This window comes from Adiantum capillus-veneris, chromosome 4 (assembly GCF_014529385.1).
Source record: "Adiantum capillus-veneris isolate H3 chromosome 4, ASM1452938v2, whole genome shotgun sequence".
Classification (NCBI taxonomy): Eukaryota; Viridiplantae; Streptophyta; class Polypodiopsida; order Polypodiales; family Pteridaceae; genus Adiantum; species Adiantum capillus-veneris.
The window spans coordinates 161374655-161388097 of record NC_140934.1 but is presented as its reverse complement, the minus strand read 5'-3'; positions in this window follow the sequence as shown (position 1 = coordinate 161388097).

Sequence of the window (13443 nt, the reverse complement as noted above, 5' to 3'; positions counted from 1 at the left end):
TGTGTGTGGGTGGAGGGGGGGGGAAGGGAGAGTATACCCTGCAAGCAAGCCCCCAGCTTCCTTGATCGATCCCCTCTTCTAGCTCATGACGGAAGCTCATTGGACCCCTTCAAGCCTGGCTAATCACACGAAGAGGGCATTCAAGCAAGCATGCTATCCTTGGGACAAGTGTCCCCCTTTCCCCTTTGAGATAGAGAATGATAAATGCATACACAATTAATTTAATTAACTAAATTATCATTGGACCCCTTAAGAGGCCAACCAATAGGCTTTAGGGACACCATGAGGGCAACATGAAGAGGAACTTGACAAGTGTCCTAGTTGCTTTCTCTAGACCAAGCTTGCCTTGTGTGAGGGTGGATGTGTTCTTTCTCTAGCTCCTACAATGAGGGCTCTCCCTCCCTTGTGTAGAGATGCGCTTTGACTTTTTGAATACCTTAACCCCTCAAGCACCTTAGTCATGGAGCGACCTTAGCACCTTAGTCATTAAGCACTTGTAATGGAAATGGCCTATTAACTTTGAGAGTAGCGAAAATTAGACAAAGTAATTTTGTGGAATTACTTTGTGAGCATAGTGGGGTGAACTTAATTGATGGTAGCAACATAAACATAGCATTTAGTTAACTTGGCAAGAACAATACTTTTGCAAGAGAGAAAATTTAGAGAACGTGACAGCAGTTGAGGACCGGATTTATGTGGATCCCGTCTCCCCTCCAATAGGCATTTGTATTATAGTTTCTCCCATCAAGAGAGACTTGTTACAATACAATCTTTGTGTTCCTTTTGACCTAGGTGATTCAATGAAGATGGAAAGCTTCATGCATCATGAGCATAACATAAACTTTGTGGAAAGAACTAACTATCCCAAGCCTCTGTCTCAAGACCTCAAACACCTTCAAAGGTGGAGAGAGCTAGCAGGGAATGAGGGTAGGGAAGAGGAATAAAAAACATTTCATAGGAGAAATAATTAGTTCCTGACTTATCATCACTCTTCTTGCTAGCATACATAATAGCATAGTAATGAAGATGGAGAAGATGGCCAGCTTAAGCATTGAAGCATGGCTCTTGGTTGGATTTGCATTCCATAGCCAAGAGTGTTGGTGTAGGCTCTCAACCTCTCTACTTGCTTGGAGAAGGAGAGGGAGCTTTTTCACTTTGCACAATACACAACGAGTGTGTGTGTGTGTGTGTGTGTGTGTGTGTGTGTGTGTGTGTGTGTGTGTGTGTGTGTGTGTGTGTGTGTGTGTGTGTGTGTGTGTGTGTGTGTGTGTGTGAGTGTGTGTGGGAGAGTATACCATCAAGCAACCCCCTAGCTTTCTTTGGTCGACCCCCCCTTGTAGCTCATGCTTGCTTGAAGCTCATTGGACCCCTCCAGGCCTAGCCAATCACAAGCAAGAGTCATACCAAGCAAGCATGCTAGTCTTGGGACAAGTGTCCCTCTTTCCCCTTTGAGAGAGAAAAATGCAAAAACAATTCATTAAATCTACTTAATTATCATTGGACCCCTTGGGAGGCCAACCAATAGGCTTTGGACACTCCTTGAGGGTATAGGCTTGACATGTGTCCTACTTGCCTCTTGGGCAAGGGGCGCCCTTTGAGAGAGAGAGAGAGAGAGAGAGAGAGAGAGAGAGAGAGTGGTCAAGCAACCCCCCCCCCCCTTATTGCATGGATCGCCCCTCCTTATAGGGATATGTTTTTACTTTTGTGACATCTCAAGCCCCTCAAACTTGGGCCCAGTTCTCACCACAAGCACAGCCCTTAAGCCCCTCAAGCTTGGGCTGGGTTCCCACCTCAAGTACAACCCTAGCATCTCAAACATGACAAGCACCTCAAGCATCTCAATCATCAAGCACCTCAAGCATCTCAGTCATTAGGCACGACAAGCACCTCAAGCTTGGGCCGAGTTCCCACCTCAAGCACAACCCTAGCTTACCTAAGGTCAAAGGACTTCTAACACTAACTATTGGAGGTCTTTAATGAAGCTAACCCTAAGGTCTTTTAACCTCCATTGGTTAGCCTTGCTCTTTGATAGACCATCTCTCATTTGGACCCCTTTACCATTGGACCCGTATTGAGATAGATCTGTAGACACATGTCTATATTCTAACCCTTGTTCTCGTTTATTCTCCCACATTAAATGATCAATTTAATATGACAAAGTCATTTGGGGTTGGTTAGATATTAGATTTTATGACAACACCTCTCTCTTGAAATCATAGTCGTCCTCGACTATGAGGTAGAAGAGATAAAGCCTTAGTCATTAGTCAATCTTTCTTAGCGGGTAGAGGATCCTTTTTTTCCCTACGACATCTTTCCAAGATGTATGACTAATCCATTTGGTGCTTGGGAGACATAGCTGCCGCAAGCATGTCTGCTCTTTAGTCCATTTCATTCTGCCAAGTAGAGTGACAAATTCTATTTGGTGTCTGAGAGACGTCGTCATCATAAACATGATTCTAAGCATGCATACTATTTAAATTTGTGCACAATAAAAAAAGAGAACTAGTCTTATAAGACAAAAACATTGGTCATTCAAAAGAAATTCGTACATTTGCTTACTCTAATGTAGCATTGTAAGCATTGACAAGTTTCATACTATCCTTAAGCTTTACTCCTTGCATCCATCTAGCATCTTCAAAAGGATACTTTTTGAACTTAATAAGACATCGTCAGATAATCTTACCATGTCGTAGTACCTTGTCTTCATGCCGAAGGATAGCTTCAGGTTGTAGCACCTCTTCTTGGTCTTCAATTTTGGGAGGGTTTTCAATAATTGGTTCACTTGATGGATCTCCTTTGTAGGCCTTAAGTAGGCTCACATGAAAAGCATTGTGTATGAGCCAATGCTTGGGTAACTTGAGTTGATAAGCCATCTCATTAATGGGCTTCAAGATTTGGAAAGGACCATAGTATCTTTTTGCTAGCTTAGCATAATACTTTTGATGGCCCATAGGATTTTTGTCCGTCGTTTGCCTCCATCGAGGCTTAGGAAACTTAAGTAAGACCCAATCATTTTCTTTGAAGGTTAAGGCCCTTTTGCGCTTGTCAGTAGCAGCTTTTTGCCTTTGCAGAGAGATGGATATAACCTCCTTAATCTTTTGAAAAGACTCTTGTAGGTCACGGCTATACTCATCAGCAGCGAATATCTTCCCATGTCCTTTGAATAGCAAGGGACTTTTAGGTCTTCCCTCAATGATTCCAGAAGGTGCTTTTCCCGTAGAAGTATGTATAGTATTATTGTAGGCATACTCTACAAGAGGTAAGTACTTTTCCCATTGTGAGCGTTGATCTACTTCGGTAAAATAAGTCTTTAGTAGATCTAGTATCGTAAGATTGGCTGTCTCACTTTGGCCATCCATTTGTCGATGATAGGCCGAAGAGAAATTTAGTCTTGTCCCCATATTTTCAAAGAGAACTTTCCAAAAATTACCGGTGACTCTAGGATCTCTATCTGACACAATGGACGTTGGTAATCCATGGTGTTTGAAAATTTGAGATATGAAGAGGGTTGCCATTTGGTGTGCCTTAATAGTCTTTTTGACAAGAATAAAGTGTGCTTGCTTGCTAAACCTGTCGACTATTGTCCATATTCCCGTATTTCCATGGATAGACTTGGGTAATTCAAAGATAAAATCCATGGATATACTCTTCCATAGTGAATTTGGAATAGGCAATGGCTGGAGTTATCTAGGTTGCTTCCCTCTATCATACTTGGTCTTTTGACATACTACACATTTTGAAACATATTCTTGTATGTCCACTTTCATGGTAGGCCAATAGAAGTATGTTTCTACTCCTCAAAGAGTAGGTTGAATGCCTCTATGCCCCGTTGGAGCATGGGATTCATACATGACTTTCTCGCGAAGGGAGTGGGTAACACATAGCTTATTGCCGTGGAGAAGATAACCATCCTACAAGGTGAATGGTTCCTCTTTCTTCCCCAAAGCAAGGGTTGACATTATGTCTCTATAGTTAGGGACAGTAGCATACTCATCTATCATAGAAGATAGATCATTGTTGTGAGTAGCTATAGACACCGCATTAACTTTTGGTCATCGTAAAAGTGTATCGGCCAGTTGATTGTGCTTACCAGCAACGTGAGCAATATGGAAATTAAATTGTGAAAAGAAAATTTGCCCACCTCATTTGTTTGTCGGAAAGCTTGGTTTGTATACAGCATGAAGTACTTGAGACTTTGGTGGTCAGCTCGTAGAATAAATGGAGTCCCCAATAAATAATGCTTCCATGTGTCTAGGTCATGTAGAACAGCTAAAATCTCTTTCTCATAAATGCCTAAGGCACGTTCATTTGTATTGAGCCTTCGGCTCTCATATGCTATGGCATGCCCTTCTTGAAGCAAGACTGCTCCAAGGCAATCACCACAAGCATCACATTGGACCTCAAATGGCTTTGAGAGATCCGGAAGCATGAGGACTGGTTGGGAGGTAAGCTTCTCTCTAAGCTTGTCAAAAGCATTTTGCTCCTTAGCAGTCCAGGAGTACTTAACGTTCTTCTTTATTAAGTCATGCAATGGTCCTGCTATTTGAGAGAAGTTTGCTATGAAGCGTCTATAGTATGCACACATACCAATAAAGCTTCTTAGCTCATGTAGATTCCTTGGATTAGGCCATGCTTTTATTACCTCCAACTTTGATGGATCCATACAGATACCATCTTGCAAGATAATATGACCTAAGTATTGAATCTCTTGAAAGAAAAATTCGCTTTTCTTTTGGTTGAGAAAAAAATTGTTCTCCCTCAATGCTTGAAAAATTACTTGCAGATGTTGCTTATGTTCCTCCAAGGACTTGGCGTAGAGGATGATATCATCAAAGAACACTCCAAAAAATTTGCGGTAGGGTCTAAAAACTTTCTCCATTAGATAATTGAACATGGCTGGTGCATTAGTCAAGCCAAAGGGCATAACTAGATATTCATAAAGACCAAACGTTGTGCGAAACGTGGTCTTTAGGATATTTTCATCCACTATCTTTATTTGATGATAGCCACTTTTAAGGTCAATCCTACTGAAGTAGGTAGAGCCTTGTAGCTTATCAAACAGATCTTCTACCCGAGGCAAGGGAAATCTGTTTTTGATAGTGATATGGTATAGTGCTCGATAGTCCACACACATACGGTATGTACCATCTTGCTTTTGCATTAAAAGGACTGGAGAACAAAAGGTAGAGGAGCTAGGCCTCACCATCCCTTTGTCAACCAATTCTTGTACTTGCCTCGTGATCGAGAAACTTGATAAGGAGTCTTGTTAGGCGGTGAGCTTCTTGGAAGGATCTCAATGCGATGGTCATCATCCCCTCGTTTTGGAGGTAAGTCCATAGGGATATCATCGATGAACACATTTTGGAATCCTTTTAGAAAATTAGACAAGTCTAACTCTTCTTGATTCCTACCATTTATATTTGATGAAACATTAGGATCTTTTAGGGACTCTTTGACACAAATCATGTACGCATAAACTGAGCCCTTCATTGATTTATCAAAAGCGGAAGGATTTACAAGTGGTATAGTATGACCACACTCACTAGCATCTATATACATGTTCTTTCCCCTGTAGGTGAAATAGATTCTCCTTTCAAGGAACTTCATGTTGGCAGCCATGCGATCAAATCATGGCACCCCTAGGATAGCATCCTCATATTGGAGAGGAGAGATGAAAAAGTCTTCTTTGTTGACATAGCTTTGGACATGAAGCCTCAACTTCCCAATCAAGGGAATAACGAAGGCTTGCTATCCCTTGAAAGTTGTATCAGCCGTTACAATATCTCCCATCTCAAAAGATTGAATGCCCAACTTGGTGGTCAACTCCGTTGATATGAAGTCATGAGTAGAGCCAGGGTTAAACGGGATGAAGGCATCCTGCTCCCTTACCTTTTCCTAAGCATAAGAGAGAGGTGATCATTTGCAATGAACATCCTCCTTTGGATCTTCGATGGTGGAAGCCCTAGGAGTCTCATTGCGAGCATTTTTCTTGGGGAAAGAACGATAGCAATGTCCTTGCTCCCCACACTTAAAACACTTATGGTCCTTGGGAAAAACTTCAAGCTCTTCAGGAGAGAGTTTGTTTTTGCCTTTGTAAACTCCCTTCTCCTTGGACCAATTGTTGTTGTTGTTGTTGTTGGAAGTGTCTTGGGAAGAATTTTGGGCATTGGTTGTCTCCTTTGCATCATTTTTGTCTTTATTTTCCATGGCTTGACATTCCATCTAGTCCCTTGTTGGAAATTGATGCATGAAGCAACCATGGTGATGGATTACTTCGGTGATAGAACCAGGCCACTGAGAGTTGACTTATTCGGCCATCTCTTCACATAATCCCACATAGAATTGTTGCTTTTTCTCGGTGAAGTCTATCTTTTGGAAGACAGTAGCCTTGAGATGTAAATCCCAAAACTTTTCTACATATTTGTGGATAGACTCATGAGAGAGAAGCTTCAAACTGTGCCATTCGGTAAGCACTTTGTCCTTTGCATCGCTTGCAAGGAATTACTTCATGATGGAAACTCGTAGAGTTTTCCATGTCTTTGGGGCTTCGTTGTTGCCACGAAGGCTAGCCCACCATTAACGAGCTGATTTCTGGAAGTGCATAGCTACAAGGTGTAGCTTGGAGGACTCTGTGAAGCCCTCGTCTCCAAAGGCCGCATCAAATTGATGGATGAAGGCCAATACTTTGTCAGTGGCACCAAAGGTCCCATCATAGGTGAGAAAAGAGATACTCTTTCCTCCCTCTTTGAACTTCTTGAGCTTTTGTGACCTTTTCCATGTAGAGTATGTCTTGCGATGTCCTCCCCTCTTGTATTCTCTAGGAGAATAGCCATAGATTTTGTTGAAAGAAGAGGAAGGTGAAGAAGAAGGAGAAGAGGGTGACCTCTTTCTTGCCCTTTTCTTCCTTTGTTTCCTCTCTTTCCTTTTGGAGTGACTAGGAGAAGGACTGTGGATTGAACGTTTCCTCTTGGGAGGAGTTGGCAATCATCTAGACCGTTGTTTTCATGGAGCCACATCTTCAAAGGAACCTAAAGTTTCATTGCTTTCTTGCTGTTTGGATTCCTCCTCTCGTATGGGAGAGAGTCTTCTTTTGGGGGTCTCTTCAAGAGGCCTCCTAAGCTCTCTCTCTCCTCTTGGAGAGGGAGGGAAATCCCATAAGCGCGACGTTGTTGAGTAACTTTGGCTTGCAAAGCAGGGTTGCCCATAGCTTGCTGTAACCTAATAATGAGATAATTGACAAACATGGGGGCATCAGCATTAGCACCTTCATGTGCAAAATCAAAGCTATCAATGTTCATTCTACTCTCTTGGTTATTGTCAGCCATGTTAACAAAAATTTTTAGCACTTACTTAGTGTATGCTTTGGCAATTCAAAACCTTAGTTGCTACTCCTCTTAGCCTTTGAAAGTTGGCACTTAAGTATCTACACCCACGACTCGAAGTGGTTAATTATAGAGAGTAGTGGAGTGGGTCTAATATTGCATAATTTCCGAGGGCTAGCTCCTTTCGGACTTCTTATGGCTCAATAATGGTAAAGCCATGAGCAAGTCTAAAAAAAACCCATTATTAAGTCCAAAGCTCTCGAGGTGTGCACCATATCCCACATAGTGGGCTCAACAAAACCGAGAATAGATCCCATTCCCACTTACCCTAATATAATTAACAAAATCAACTATTTATAGGCTACATAAGGACCTCTCTTATTAATCAGGATAAGAGAAACCAAATGCTCTGATACCAATGTAATGGAAATGGCCTATTAACTTTGAGAGTAGCGAAAATTAGAGAAAGTACTTTTGTGGAATTACTTTGTGAGCATAGCGAGTGAACTTAATTGATGGTAGCAACATAAACATAGCATTTAGTTAACTTGGCAAGAACAATACTTTTGCAAGAGAGAGAGAATTTAGACAAAATGACAACAGTTGAGGACCGGATTTATGTGGAGCCGGTCCCCCCTCCAATAGGCATTTGTATTATAGTTTCTCGCATCAAGAGAGACTTGTTACAATACAATCTTTGTGTTCCTTGTGACCTAGGTGATGCAATGAAAGATGGAAATCTTCATGCATCACGAGCATAAAATAAACTTTGTGGAATGCATTAACTATCCCAAGCCTCAACCCCAAGATCTAAGGTGGAGAGAGCTAGCAGGGAATGAGGGTAGGGAAGAGAAGAAGAAACATTTCATAGAAGAAAGAATTATTTCCTCACTTATCATCACTCTTCTTGCTAGCATACATAATAGCACAGTAGTGAAGATGGAGAAGATGGAAAGCTTAAGCATTGAAGCATGGCTCTTGGTTGGATTTGCATTCCATAGCCAAGAGTGTTGGTGTAGGCTCTCAACCTCTCTACTTGCTTGGAGAAGTAGAGGGAGCTTTTGCACTTTGCACAATACACAATGAGTGTGTGTGTGTGTGTGTGTGTGTGTGTGTGTGTGTGTGTGTGTGTGTGTGTGTGTGTGTGTGTGTGGGGGGGGGGGGGGGGGAGAGTATACCCTCAAGCAACCCCCTAGCTTTCTTTGGTCAGCCTCCCCTTGTAGCTCATGCTTGAAGCTCATTGGACCCCTCCAGGCCTAGCAAATCACAAGCAAGAGTCATACCAAGCAAGCATGCTAGTCTTGGGACAAGTGTACCCCTTTCCCCTTTGAGAGAGAGGACTTGATAAATGCAAAAACAATTCATTAAATCTACTTAATTATCATTGGACCCCTTGGGAGGCCAACCAATAGGCTTTGGACACTCCTTGAGGGTAGGGGCTTGACATGTGTCCTACTTGCCTCTTGGGTAAAGGATGCCCTTTGAGAGAAAGAGTGGTCAAGCAAAACCACCCCCCTTATTGCATGGCTCGCCCCTCCTTGTAGGGATATTCCTTGAGTTTTGTGACACCTCAAGCCCCTCAACCTTGGGCCCAGTTCTCACCACAAGCACAACCCTTAAGCCCCTCAAGCTTGGGTTGGGTTCCCACCTCAAGTACAATCCTAGCATCTCAAGCATGACAAGCACCTCAAGCATCAAGCACTTCAAGCACCTCAAGTATCTCAGTCATTAGGCACGATAAGCACCTCAAGCTAGGGCCGATTTCCCACCTCAAGCACAACCCTAGCTTACCTAAGGTCAAAGGACTTTTAACACTAACTATTGGAGGTCTTTAATGAAGCTAACCCTAAGGTCTTTTAACCTCCATTGGTTAGCCTTTCTCTTTGACAGACCATCTCTCATTTGGACCCCTTTACCATTGGCCCCGTATTGAGATAGATCTGTAAGCACATGTCTATATTCTAACCCTTGTTCCCGTTTATTCTCCCACATTAAATGATCGGTTTAATACGAGAAAATTATCTGGGTTGGTTAGATATTAGATTTTATGACAACACCTCAAGCACCTTAGTCAGTAAGAACGACAAGCACCTTAGTCAGTAAGAATGACAAGCACCTCAAGCACCTTAGTTAGCAAGCACGACAAGCACCTCAAGCTCACGCCGGGTTCCCACCTTAAGCACAGCCCTAGCTTGCCTAAGGTCAAAAGACTTTTAACACTAACCTTTGGAGGTCTTTAATGAAGCCAACCCTAAGGTCTTTTAAGCTCCATTAGCTAGCATTGCTCTTTGACAGATCATCTCTTATTTGGGCCCATTAACTTTGGCCCCATGTCGAGATAGACCCATAAGCACATGTCTATATTCTAACCCTTATTCCCGTTTATTCTCCCATATTAAATAATCAGTTTAATATGAGAAAATCATTTGGGTTGGTTAGATATTAAATTTTATGACATTACCTCTTTATTGAAATCATAGTCGTCCTCGACTATGAGGTAGAAGAGATAAAGCCTTAGTCATTAGTCGATCTTTCTTAGCGGGTAGAGGATCCCTTTTTACCCTATGACATCATTCCAAGATGGATGACTAATCCATTTGGTGCTTGGGAGACTAGATGCTGCAAGTATGTCTACTCTTTAGTCCATTTCATTCTCCCAAAGTAGAGTGACCATTGACCATAAATTTCTTTAAACCGCAAACCAAGGAAGCTCATGGTTGTTTTAACCCAATGCAAGGGGAATGTCTTTCTCTTAATCCAAACACTTGTACTTGCACATTGAAGGCTAGTGGCCTTATGCAAGAGCTTCACATGGGTGATATAATTCACATTGAGATCGTCAATCAAGGGCTTGTCATAAAATCTAATATCTAGCTAACCCAAATGATTTTCTCATATTAAATTAATCATTTAATGTGGGAGAATAAACGAGAACAACAGTTAGAATAGAGACATGTGCTTCTAGACCTATCTCAGAAGGGGACCAAAAGGAGAGATGGTTACATCTCAATAGGGGTCTAGAAGGAGATTTTCTACCGAAGAGCAATGTGTAATAAGCGCTTCTGAACTTATCTCAGTAGGGGACCAAGAGGAGACATGGTTACATCTCAATAGGGTCCAAAAGGAGATAGTCTATCAAAGAGCAACGTGCATCTAATGGAGCTTAAAAGACCTTAGGGTTAACTTCATTAAATACCTCCAAAGGTTAGTGTTAAAAGTCCTTAGGCCTGGGACCTTAGGCATGCTAGGAGCTTGAGATTGGAACCCGACCCAAGCTTGAGGTGCTTGTCATACTTGCTGACTAAGGTGCTTGAGGTGCTTGTCGTGCTTGCTGACTAAGGTGCTTAAGGTGCTTGTCATGCTTGATGAGTAAGGTGCTTGAGAAGCTTCCCATGCATGGGGGGTAAGGTGCTTGATTCAAAAAGAGACCCTACAAAGGAGGGTAAAAGCCCCAAAGTTAGGGGAATCTTTGACTTGACCTCCCACTTACCCATAGGGCACCCCCTTTCTCAAGGGTCACATGGACACATGTCAAGCTCTCCCTATGCTTAGCCACATGGTGTGCTTGAATCCTATTAGCTAGGCTAAAGAGGGGTCCAATGAGCTTCTAGGTCAATTCAAAAAATATCTAGATATTTTCCATCTTTCTCTCTCAAAGGGGTAAGGAGGACACATGTCTAGGGCTACCCATGTTGCTTGAAATGCATTGTGCATGTGATTGGCTAGGCTTAGAGGGGTCCAATGAGCTTCAAGCTTGAGCTACAAGGAGGGGTTGATCAAGGCAAGCAAGGGGTGTGCTTGGGGGTATACACCCTCTCACACACTCATTTTTCACACATTCTCACTTGGTGAAAGTGGAAGAACTCCATCTCCTTCTCCAAGCTTGTTAAGAAACTGAGAGCCTACACCAACACTCTTGGCTATGGAATGTAGATCCAACCAAGAGCCATGCTTCAATGCTTAATCTTTTCATCTTCTCTATCTTCATTACTATGCTATTATGCTACGCTAAGCAAGAAGAGTGATGATAAGTGAGGAACTATTTCTTTCCCCTATGAATGATTCTTCTTCCTCTTCCCTACCCTCATTACCCGCTAGCTCTCTCCACCTTCAAAGGTGTTTGAGGCCTTGGGATTGAAGTCGGGGATGGTTAATGCTTTTACAAAGTTTATGTTATGCTCGTGATGCATGAAGCTTTCCATCTTCATAGCATCACCAAGGTCACAAGGAACACAAAGATTGTATTATACCAAGTCTCTCTTCATGGGAGAATCTATAATACAAAAGCCTATTGGAGGGGGGACCGGCTCCACATAAATCCGGTCCTCAACTGTTGTGAAGTTCTCTAATTCTCTCTCTCTCTTGCAAAAGTATTGTTCATGCCAAGTCAATTAAGTATAATGGTTATGTTACTACCGCTAATTAAGTTCACCCTCTATGTTCTCAAAGAAGTCTCGTAAAAACGCTCACTCTAATTCTCTTAATTCCGCTATTCTCAAATTTCATGGGCCATTTCCATTACAGGGCTAATAAAGAAACATGTTGTACTTAGAAATGCTTTGGTCAAGATGTATGTCATATGTGTTACACTAACAGATGCGCATAAAGTTCTTGATGAAATTTTGCCAAAAATGTCGTTCTTGGAATGCGTTGATTGTAGCATATGTCCAACATGGATGTGCCAAGGAAACCTTGGGCTAGTTTAACAAGATGCAAGGACGAGACTGCTAGTCGAGGGTTGTTAGAGAACCACGTTGTGCTTGGCAGTACTTTCGTTTAGATGTATGCCTCGTGTAGCTTTTTGTCCAAAATCCCATCCCTTGGAATGCATCGATTGCATTATATGCCCAACATGGTCATGACAAGAAATCTTTGTGTTGTTTTCAATGAATGCAAAGGGAAGGCCCCTCTCCAGGTGCAATCACCTATGCTTGCATTGTAAAGGCATGTGGCCTTATGCCAGACGTTGACATGGACGAGAGAATTCACAATGAGAGTGCTAGCCAGGGGTTGTTGGAGAAGTCGCTCATGATGGTGCTTTGGTTGGGATGTGTGCCAAATGTGGTGCCCTTGCAAAAGCAAAAAAGCTCTTGATGTGCATCCTCTCTCGGGCGTTGTATCCTGGAGTGTGTTGATTGCAGGATGTGATGAATATGGCTACATGAAGAAAGCTTTGGGTTGCTTTAACCAAATGCGAAGGGAAGACCTGCCCTTACAAAAGCACAAAAAGTTCTTGATGATATTTATATCCAAGGTGTTGTCTCTTGAAGCACGTTGATTGCAAGATATGCCCAACGTGACTATGAAAAGGAAGGTCTAAGTTGTTTAACCAAATGTGAAATGATAGCTAATTGCAAGATATTCGAGAGAGAGAGAGAGAGAGAGAGAGAGAAAGAGAGAGGTTTCCTTGTGATAGTGTCTTGCAGAGGGAGACAGAGCACGTGAGAAAGATATGCCGCAGGTGCAGGTATAGAGAGATAGGGATACATCAAGAAAAGAGGTCCAGACTTGGCCGGTGGAAATGGCTATGACAGAAGGGAGAGGCACATGTGCAGGAGAGAAGGGCACACGCGCACACACACACACACACACACACACACAGAGAGAGATTGTATTATCGTCCACGGAGGTCAGATATGACCTATGGGACCAAAGACAAAACATTACAAACGTGGGGAGATTGTGGGATGGGTCCAAAAAAGATTAGATAAGATGAACAAAATCTATGTAGAAGGGGGTGAGGAGGGAGTTGGTTTGGGAGTTTGAAACTCCAGAATAATGGATTTACCTCCTCGGTAGACTGCCCATTTCCCTGTTGTGTGCATGCTTCTCGTATCTTTTGTAGTTATACCTTCTTTTTCTTGAGCTGAGCAACGGGTGTAAGGTCTTCTGCAAACCACATTTTGGTGTCCTTGAGAAGCCTTGATTGCTCAAGAAATTTGATTCGGTCCACCTTGGTTTTGAAAGTGTAGATTGCATGATTGGTGCGATGGTCGTGTGCAAGAGAAGTGATTGTTGCTGGATCACACTATACCATGGGGATTGCGGATTGGATGCGGGAAAATGACTCGTGAAACTTGAGGTTCCCCTCCCCTTTCCAATCTCTTGGGAGCCCACCAAT